Raw genomic sequence first — 10,024 nt, forward strand, 5'->3', positions numbered from 1 at the left:
TTTTTCAAGCTTGAATGTTCATCTTGTCACAAACATTAGGTCGAAAACAGGTTAGACTGAAGGCTGTGTGCTGAATTTGGTGTTACAAGGACAATGAGACTGCTTGTGAGTAGCGGACTTGAATATGTTTTTCCTGGTGATGAGACAACCTGAAAAAATACCAAACCAGAAGGCAGGGGTCTCTGTTGTAATAGATCACAATCTAGTTGTGGGGCAGTATGAGAACGCTCTCTCTAGATAACGTCTTCTGCCACTATAGAAAGATATTTACTTTGCGCTTGGTCTCGATGAGACTGATGTGCAAGGAGCGCTCTAAAGTCAAGCTTATTGTTTTAAACTTGGATAGAATGCGAGATCCTCTCTTCGGTTGTACTGGCGTCGATGCGTATAATGATTTCCTGATCCTGCAGAGAGATATCAGCCGTATGAGTCCTGCCATTAGCTGAAATGAGGCCTCCTGCAATTGATACGTGTTTAGGCTCTTATGAAAGGTGCCAAGAAAAAAGTGAAGACAAAAAGTTTTATAAAATTTAACAGATAATTTATTTCCCTAGAAAAACAAGGTAAAATGAAAAAAAGAACTCACGGTTTTACCAATCAAATCCAAAATTAATCCAAGAATTAAAAAAAAAGAGGTCCTATTATTAAAACGTACTAAATGAAACTGAGTTCAAATCCCGATGAAATCCGATATGGAAGAAGACGACGTCTGTTGTAACCTGTGATGTGCTGCAGTGTCGACAGTTTCTTGTTGAACCACAGAAAACATTATTCCAGTTTTTGAATTCTATATAAATTTCGATAAATGTCCTTGTCCAGGATTTAATTTAGAGCACTAGTATTTCCAGGGTAAAGAATCACTTTTCTTTAAAATAATTTGAAGAAAATAATATAATTAGCCCAAACTGGTCACAACATAAAACATCTGGTTGTCTCCATTGTTAAGGGACGAATGGCAATTCCTTCTCAAAACATTAGTAATAAGTCTAACTACAACACGAAACAAATTCCCGGACGGAGGTCAAGAGTTTATCCTTCTGGGAAAATCAAACGTTTGTAACAATAAACACATGTTATTTGTCACATACTCCCAGTATGGCTTTAACTGAAATCAATGGTTTTGCTCTTGGGGAAAAAAAATGTAAATTTGCGAGCAGAAATTTGACTCTCTGAGCGTATGGTAAATGTTCAAGGAGCGCTTTTGAGGCATACGTCTAGACAAGGTTCAAGAAGATTTTGAACTCCATGTCCCGGTGAATGACATGCTGAGATCGAATGAGACCTGATCTGTTCTTGTTGTCAATGAATCCAGGGTGATGCAAGCCATTGCTCAAGAAATACAACTGCATGATAAAAAGATCAGGACTAATAATAGAACAGAAGGGCATACTGTTTCTGCCAACATACATGTACTAAAGGTATTCGGAGGTAGTGAATGGCAAACAGTAGACGAGTATGAAGCTCATCCATAATCATTACCCTTCCCATTATTTCATAAGTTTACAATTATTACCTATCGTTTAACTTTTTCTTACGTTATTGCAATATTATCTGAGTAATTACCGACTCTATGACCTCGTCCATATAGGAAAAACAGAAGGCGATATCATCCACTTTGATTATTTTATTGAGGAATGCACAGTATACTACTTGATTTACATATGTTGTATCTCTTTCCAAAAATAAAGTGAAAAAATCGTTTTTATATTGTTATTGTACTTTTCAAATCTTGATTAATGATGAATTTAGCTTTTGTTTACAAAATGTTTGATTGCGAGTCTGTCTAAATAACGAGCCTTTTTTTCTTGTATATACGGGGACTTTTTATTAAACAATCAAATACAAAACTAGGATTCTGGCCATTCTCATATTAGGCAAACGTTGTTACAATTCATGTGAGTTTTTGGAAAAATATTCAATACACATTGAAACGTTATCAGGTTCGATGATCTTATTAAAAATATACTTTTTTGAAAATTTCTTCCCTATTCACGTGAAAAAATTCCATCATATTAAAACTGTCGGACTCTCCATCGCGTACTTGACGAAGTAAACGACATAACAGTGATCACTGTAGTACTTGTACATACAAAGTCCGAATATCTTCGGTTGTGTGCCTTCCTACTTCAATGACTACGAAACACCTTGGAAGTGATCTGGAGCCACATCAATATTGCAGTGAGGAATGGGACACTAATGCTTAAGTTGTTGTATTCTCCCATGCAAAAAACCTTAAAGGGCATCGTCAAGAAAAGGGAATGGGACAATGGTGTTATATTATTGTATTTCCCATGCAAAATACCTTAAAGCGCATCGTCAAAAAAAGGGAATGGGGCAATGGTGTTATATTATTGTATTTCCCATGTAAGATATCTTGTTATATTATTGTATTTCCCATGTAAGATATCTTGCAGTGTATCCTCGAAAATGGGGAATAAAATGGATATGTAAGTGTAACCTCCGCGATATATTCGTCACAAACAACCCTTTTCAGTGAATCGTTCTCTACCATGTCATAGCCCTGTTCCGCAGATTGATCTCCGTCCTTCGTAAGGTACACAAATGTTTTGTAACTTCCTATGAGAGGATTTTCGAAACCCAGGTACATATATACATCTTTTCCAACCACTTTAAACTTCCATCCACCTGATACACCTGCCAAAACACTTTTATTGGCTAAAAAATAAACGCAGCCCGAATGAGGCTGGACGTCACGGGGTTTCTCATTGCTGGCAAACATGCCTCCGGTGAAAAAGTAACTCTCAAGAAATACCAGGGCCTCAGAAGTTTGGTTGTTTATATATATTTCCAAAGATCTTAACTGACTTTTGAATTTCTGTATTGATGACGTGGAAAGGTCAGGAACATACAGTTGAAGATATCTCATCGCCATGTTCCTTGTCTCTACCTAAAAGAGATAATTTATGTACAGTATTTTGCAAATATTTCATATACAGAATGTGATTTTACTTTCTAAAATGTAATTCCATTTCTATATAAATGAAACATTAAACACCGAAATATTTAAGTCACGAAGTTAGTTTGTTTCGTTACGTTTTCAGCCTAACCTGGAAAAAGGAAAATCCCACGTGGTTTCGTTCTTGCATGTCCTGGCATAAAAGAACCCTTTGCTAAAGTTGTGTCTCCTTAGTTATCGAGCATACCAATTGGTATACACCATTATCTATACTTCCATAAACTCGTTTAAAATCATGCTATTTTCAAGATGACTTTTTAACAACATAAATATATTATACTTTCGACTAGTATTATGCTTTAGTAACCGTGGGTCTGATTTAATGTGCTATTGCGGATTTGTTATAATACTATTCACGTTCAAATCTCGCGCAATTTGCTTGAAAAATCGATTTTTAAATCACGCGAGATTTGGGCATCCTTATAGAACAACTATTTGTAATAAGAAAAGTCTGCACATTAACTCGCGCACCGGATGGAGTTAATATGATACAAAAGAAAACTAAAGGTGTTAATACGACAGAATAATATTATAAATGCACGGCCTGAAAGCGGTAATAAACTATAGCAAAGTCAAATGTAAGATTAGAAGAGAATGGAATAAAAATTTGTTTTTGACTCAGACCGTAAATAAGGACTACGAAGTAATTTCTTCAAACTGCTTGAGATAGTAGCTCAAAACCCGGTATACAGTCGTTTTCCACTTTAATCGAATAGATATGTGCGCAGTTTTCTTCCTATGTCAATATTCCTACTGTTCCTATAAAACCAAGGCCAATTAAATAAATGATCATACTGACTGGCAACAGCTTTCGTCCCCTCAAGTTATTGTTCTTCCTCATGGCCTCCCCCCACCTCTGGTCATACCGCCTCGGAAGGGAGAGGTCGTGGGTTCAAACCCCGGCCGAGTCATACCAAAGACTTACAAAAATGGTACTAACAGCTGCCTCGCCAGGAGCTCAGCATTAAGAGGTTAGTGTTAAGACTGGTTGGTCTCGTGTCAAGATAATGTGACTGGGTGGGACATCATGCTACATGTCTGCGGCATGATGCCCCATTGCTAGACATCACTATAAATTGTGACACTGCAGACATCTTAGCGATATGACTGAAAAATTGTTAAAGCTACGTTAAAAATCCAAAACATACACACACACACAGACACCCGGTCAACTTTTAAACAAGATTATCACTCTTTTTGTATTAAATCCGGCATTCAAAATTTTAAGAGATTACAGCCAAAGTGAGCGAGGAAAATCTGTACTAAACATCATCACAGATTACTCCCTTACCTATAAAATGTCATATTTTAATGATTTTCTTTCGCAGTGTGTAGTTTCATTGTAGAAACCGAAAAGTAAAGCTAAGACAATTACATACCTGTACTCAACAGTTTAGTATATTATCAACTAGACACAGATATAATGGTATAGTCATGGTCTCCACAACTTCTGCATACTTGCATTGTCGCAAGCGACCGGCAGACTATCTGCTTCGCTAGTATACTTAACAGCCTTGTCAAATCAATCGATATTGGACCAGACAACTTTATGTGTGTGGGATGTAAAATCACAGCTTTGTCCTCGAAAGGGAAACAGAATGGTATCTCACTTTAATCCTCTTTGAAATAAGTAAAAACATTACAGATTCACTTTTGGAACAAGCAGTTAATGTAACTTTCTCAGTCCAAAATGAGAGAAAATGGCATGCTAATGCTCGCAATGCCCCTACCGCTGATGTGCGTCAAACTTAAAAAGAAATGATGCATGTCTTGGTAAATGATATTTTTAAACACATCATATCCGTGTTCATTATACTTTATTTACGCGGTTAGGCCAACACGTACTTAAACATACCTGACAGGTAGAAGGTACATGTTTGTGAGATACCTACTCTTATAACGACCAGCAATCTCAATGTCAAGGTCATGCTGTCTCAAGAAGCCGACAGAGTTGATTTATGTTATACATTAGAGGGATCACGAATGATTGTTGTTGTTGTTGTGGGGTTTAACGCCATTTTTCAGCACTTGATTGGCTATACATGGCGGCCAGTATTAATGGTGGAGGAAGAACCTGGGAAAACCCAGGAAAGAACCACCGACCCACGAGAAGCTACTGGCAGATCACGAATGAAGACGACACGCTGGTTCATCCAATAAGACGGCCATTTGGTTTTTTGTATGAAGTTTCCAAATCTAAGAATATGATTTCCATCGTTGTTACAGTCCTTTTTCTATCTCGGGTCAGATTTGTCGAAATATTAAGATTTGGGGCTGCTATATCATGTGAACTGAAGCCATATCATTGTTCAAATTTCTTCTAGCTGATTATGCCATAGTTCGCAATTTAAGATACCTAACTTGGGGCACTCCATCCACTTTCCCATCTACAAAACCTACACGTGTATGTGTGTGCGTGTGTGTTTGTGCGTGCGTGCATCATGTGGACATCTCGAATGAGGAATCTAGTTACAGATCTCTTGAATGCTCACATTTTGTTACCTTGGCTATGGGCTGGTAGATTTGGTCTCTACGAATATGATGTATATATGAGCTTGGTAAAAGTATGTGAGACGACTAGGACATATTTGACCAAATGTGATTGTATCAGACACTGTAGTACGAGTTTTGTTTGTACATAAGTTTCATGTATAGTTTTAATATTCTCTCTTTTGAGATTGAAATATTTGATTGGTTGATTCTGAATCAAATGTATTATCCCCAGAAAAAGATTAGTAGTAGTAGTGGTGGTGGTATTAATAGTGGTAGTATAGAATATGCATAATCTATAATAGACCTATCTATAACACCTGAACTCTCGTATTTTATATCATATTTGATGTTTCACCACCGACACTGACACCATTCTTCGTATGTATAATTTGTTTCCGATGTAACGAAAGACGTGTGATGAACAGAACGAAGTACATTCCTAATATTTAAAAAAATTACATGCATACGAAACGTCCGTTTTATTTCGACAACCCGCTGTAAAGTATGCTTTCCTGATAGCTCTCGTGCATAACATTGCGCTATCCATGCGTGAGATTGGTGGACGAGTTCGAGAAATAAACTGAAGGTAGCAGCCAAACCCCCTTTGACTAAATATAGCAAAGTTAGAATGTGTTTTGATGCCTGTTACTATAAATATACTTCGGCCTAAAGCACCACCAAGGTTTTGGGTAATCTTGGTTCAGGTAGGGTCTAAAAATGAACCAGTTTGTTCTCATACGAACTGAGTTCGTAAACGCAATCGAACAATAATTACAGGTCAAACCATTTTGTTATCACAGCGTGAAAGCATATCTTTAGGTAACCTGACCTGAATCTATGAGGATTTGTCTGGTACAAGTTACTTTTGAAGTGGGCAGATGTTCAGAAAGATCCAATCATACATATACAACCCTCAAGAGCACTGTACTTTGTATGTGAGTGTGTGTATGATTTTGATTTTTAACGTAGCTTTAACAATTTTTCAGTCATATCGCTACGATGTCTGCAATGTGGCAGTTTATAGTGATGTCTAGCACTGGGGCATCATGCTGCAAACATGTAGCATGATGTCCCACCCAGTCACATTATCCCGACACTAGGCACACCAGTCCTAACACTAACCTCTTAATGCTGAACGCCAAGCAAGGCAGCTGTTAGTACCATTTTTGTAAGTCTCTGGTATGACTCGGCCGGGGATCGAACCCACGAGACTTTGTGTCGATGCTAAGCAGTGCATATTGAACTGATCGAGAACCATATCTTCTTTCTTTGTAATTATTGTTATGCATTTTAAATTTGTATTGTATGATTGACCTTTATTCGTAATTAAGGGTAGGAGATTGAACTTACCTGACTAATGTAATTTTTAGTGAACTTGTTTTTTTAACCTGAGTTCGAACATTCGTTTTCCCCTTGGAAATTCCTGGTCTAGCTGATATTTGACATGTTCTTTACAAAACTGTTTAATTATTCATTCCTATATTAACATATGCAGTGGAATCAGTCTTTTAGTTGCGTTCAGTTATTAATTGAGAGGGTTTATTTATTTAAATTATTCACTGAGCATACAATGTGTTTTTTGACGTTAAGATTAAGTCATTATTCTGCGAATAAAAGTGAATTCATTCAACGGCATTCTGGATTATATCATTGTGAGACAATAATATTGTTAGCACATAAGCACATCTAAGAATATTGGCACATTAGCACATTCAAGACTGGAATTCATTCCGTACATCACTGGAATTCATTTGGAACACTTAATCCTAAATCCTAAATTGACTACTCCGGTTGTTTAAGTGACTAGAACGTCTGCCTCGGATACGAGGTGAGTGGGCGCTGCTTCAAACCCCGGTCAAGTCATACCGAAACTTTTATTAAAAAATCTGGTTAAAGCAATTGCGTCGCTTTGGGCTCGTTATAAAGAGGTTAGAATTAGAACTGGTCGGCCTGATGTCAGGATAATGTTACTGGAAAGGAATAAGATAATCATTTTGGGGTTGGCACCAAGACAACGAAATCCCAGTTAAGTAGGTTACATTATTTATCAATCCCAGTCAAGTAGGTTACATAATTTATCTCCCCACGAGGCTGTGTCGAGTGGAGAGACAAATAATGTAATCCCGCGACTGGTGACATCCTTGTCTTGGTAAAACACCGATATAGATTATTTTTCTCACCCATTTTTTTCTTCTAGTTAAAATAAAATTACCCTGCACTTTTGCAATTTAGTTAACAGATGCGAAACACAGTATTATTCATCAGGTACTATTATTGCTCTCACTCTGTATAAAAGATCATCAGGTTTTGTACTCTTTTTATAAAATTTGAATAATTATCCAGGTAGAATCTAGCTATATATGCCTTCTTAGAAGTGGAAATAAATCAAGGAAAAAAGTTATAATTGTTAGGTGTTCGAAGTATTGCGCAACAAGCGCATCAATCCACGTACTATTGTTGTTCAAAATGTAGTACTACGCATTTATACGAATATGTTAATGAGGGCAATGGGGCGACATGTCGTCCCTAAGTAAACAAGTTCTCCGCATGAGAAAATAGTACATGAAAACCATCTGAAATTATTACTGTATTAACACATTGAATCGATGGGTGTCATGAAAATAGCAATAAGTACGTCATATATTTTATTCGGATAACTTTTAACTTTCATCAGTTCTGATTTGGAACAAAAAAGGTCTAGGGTAGGCAGCGGTTCGATGCATTACAATAGTGGGTACAGACAACCGTATTGATCTAAATATCTAATAACGGGGAGGTTTCTAATTCATAATATTTTTGGAAAATTAATATCTTCTTTCGTGGAAATATGGCAAGTGTTGCTATTACTAGTACAGTGATACGCTACCTGGAGATGTTCTTGTGGTATAGCGTGTGAACCGATTAATGAACCACTCTGATTGGCAACTGCAGGAATTTCTTTTATTTATAATGTTTAATTCAACTGGAGCTGTTGGGGGATTGTCAAAGTTTGAAGAAGGCAGTCTAATATAACATTTTTTATCTGTTGCGGTCTTTGCGGTAGCTCTTGAGAGAGTTTGGATTTTTCAATTTTGTAGTCAGTAATGTGTGTAGTCTGTGTGCCTGGAACAGTGCTTTCTGTCAAAGTTCGTTCCACACAGCATCGCTAAGTTTATCCTATCTGTTGCCCAGTAAAGTTTTATGTCAGCGTCGTTAAATGTAGCTAACAGAGTCTAATTCGTTTCACACGAAGTATTTGAAATTAATAAGGTAATTCTAGTTCAATTTAACGGCGCTGATCTAAACATTTGTTGAGTTAGGCCTTCATATAGAATAAAATTTACCTTGCTATGTGGAATGAACTATAGCTTCCAGCGTGATACCAAATAGCTCGACTTTGTGGGTGTGTGTGTGTCTGTCTCTCTCAAAATGTTTTATATGGTGTGTTCGCAAAGTTGGAAAGACCTTAAGTTACCATATGGATTGTCTGTGTTATACATGTGGTGTTGCAGTTGTTTTTTTTTTGTTTTAGTTTAGAACAAGTCTGTCAGGCACAGCAGAAGAAAATAAGGGTTTCTTGTTTTTAAAATTAGTTCCAAGCGAGTGGACGCCCATGTTCACTAGCTAAGGTTCTCATATGATGTCTCTATCTACACCTTGGCAGATCGAGCAGATATGTATCTGTACTTCGGGTCGGTGAATTTCATTGCAAGCGGCGGCACGCCACCGCAACCAATAAAATTTAAGTCGTTCAAATTTGAACACTGTTCCTACATGATCGAGACAAGGGGAGCACACAACTTGAATGGACTGATAAATAAGCAATTTTTCACTGCCGGTCCAAGTTTGTACAAATACCTTTCACTCAAACACACCTGTAATAGTTGTTCTCTAGTACGATGTCATTCTTTCGATGTTGAACTTATAAAGTATCCTTTTGAAGTCAACTGCCTCCAGTATTTTCGGCCGATTTACAATGCACAGCTTTACTACCTGTTGGTTTGCTGGCATTACCTTCTAAGGGAGGCAACTCATTAAATCCAATAGATGTAGTTAGGACAAAGCACTAAAATATCTTCTCGATCCGCCGAGAGAGGGCTAAAATATCGGAAGCTTGGATAGCGAAGATAGTGAACACCATGACTGAAAAGACTTGACCGAGACAACCATACTGAGACAAGAAAAGTAAGGTTAGTAAACAGCTAGATTTCTCTGACGCATGGGTGAGACATGATGCTACATGTCTGCGGCATGATGCCCTAGTGCTAGACATCACTATAAACTGCCACACGGCAGACATAGTAGCGAAATGACTAAAATTATCAAAGCTGCGATTTAAATATAAATCACACACACACACACACACACACACACACACACACACACTTAACATGAAAGATAAACGTGCTCTTTCTCATTTGTAACTTAGTATCATCATTACCTGCTCATTTTGCACTTAGAAACAAATCAAATCCCCAGGTTTTTGTTCCGTCCAAAGTTATTGTTATTCACTTTGAACATACCAGTCATAATGAGGAAAAGAGCAATTACGATAATAACATCCTTTTTTAAACG

At 37.3% G+C, this 10,024-nt stretch overlaps 1 long non-coding RNA gene across 1 annotated transcript; it reads right to left on the reverse strand.

Moving 5' to 3' along the window:
- Positions 1–1,609: 1,609 nt before the first annotated feature.
- On the reverse strand, positions 1,610–4,812 carry LOC149777209 (uncharacterized). Its single transcript, XR_016416165.1, has 2 exons — positions 4,357–4,812; positions 1,610–2,908 (listed from the first exon to the last, which is right to left on the reverse strand). It is a non-coding gene; the product is annotated as an uncharacterized LOC149777209 (long non-coding RNA).
- Positions 4,813–10,024: the final 5,212 nt, after the last annotated feature.

Source organism: Sinohyriopsis cumingii, chromosome 18, assembly GCF_028554795.1.
Source record: "Sinohyriopsis cumingii isolate HCF-2022 chromosome 18, ASM2855479v2, whole genome shotgun sequence".
Lineage (NCBI taxonomy): Eukaryota > Metazoa > Mollusca > Bivalvia > Unionida > Unionidae > Sinohyriopsis > Sinohyriopsis cumingii.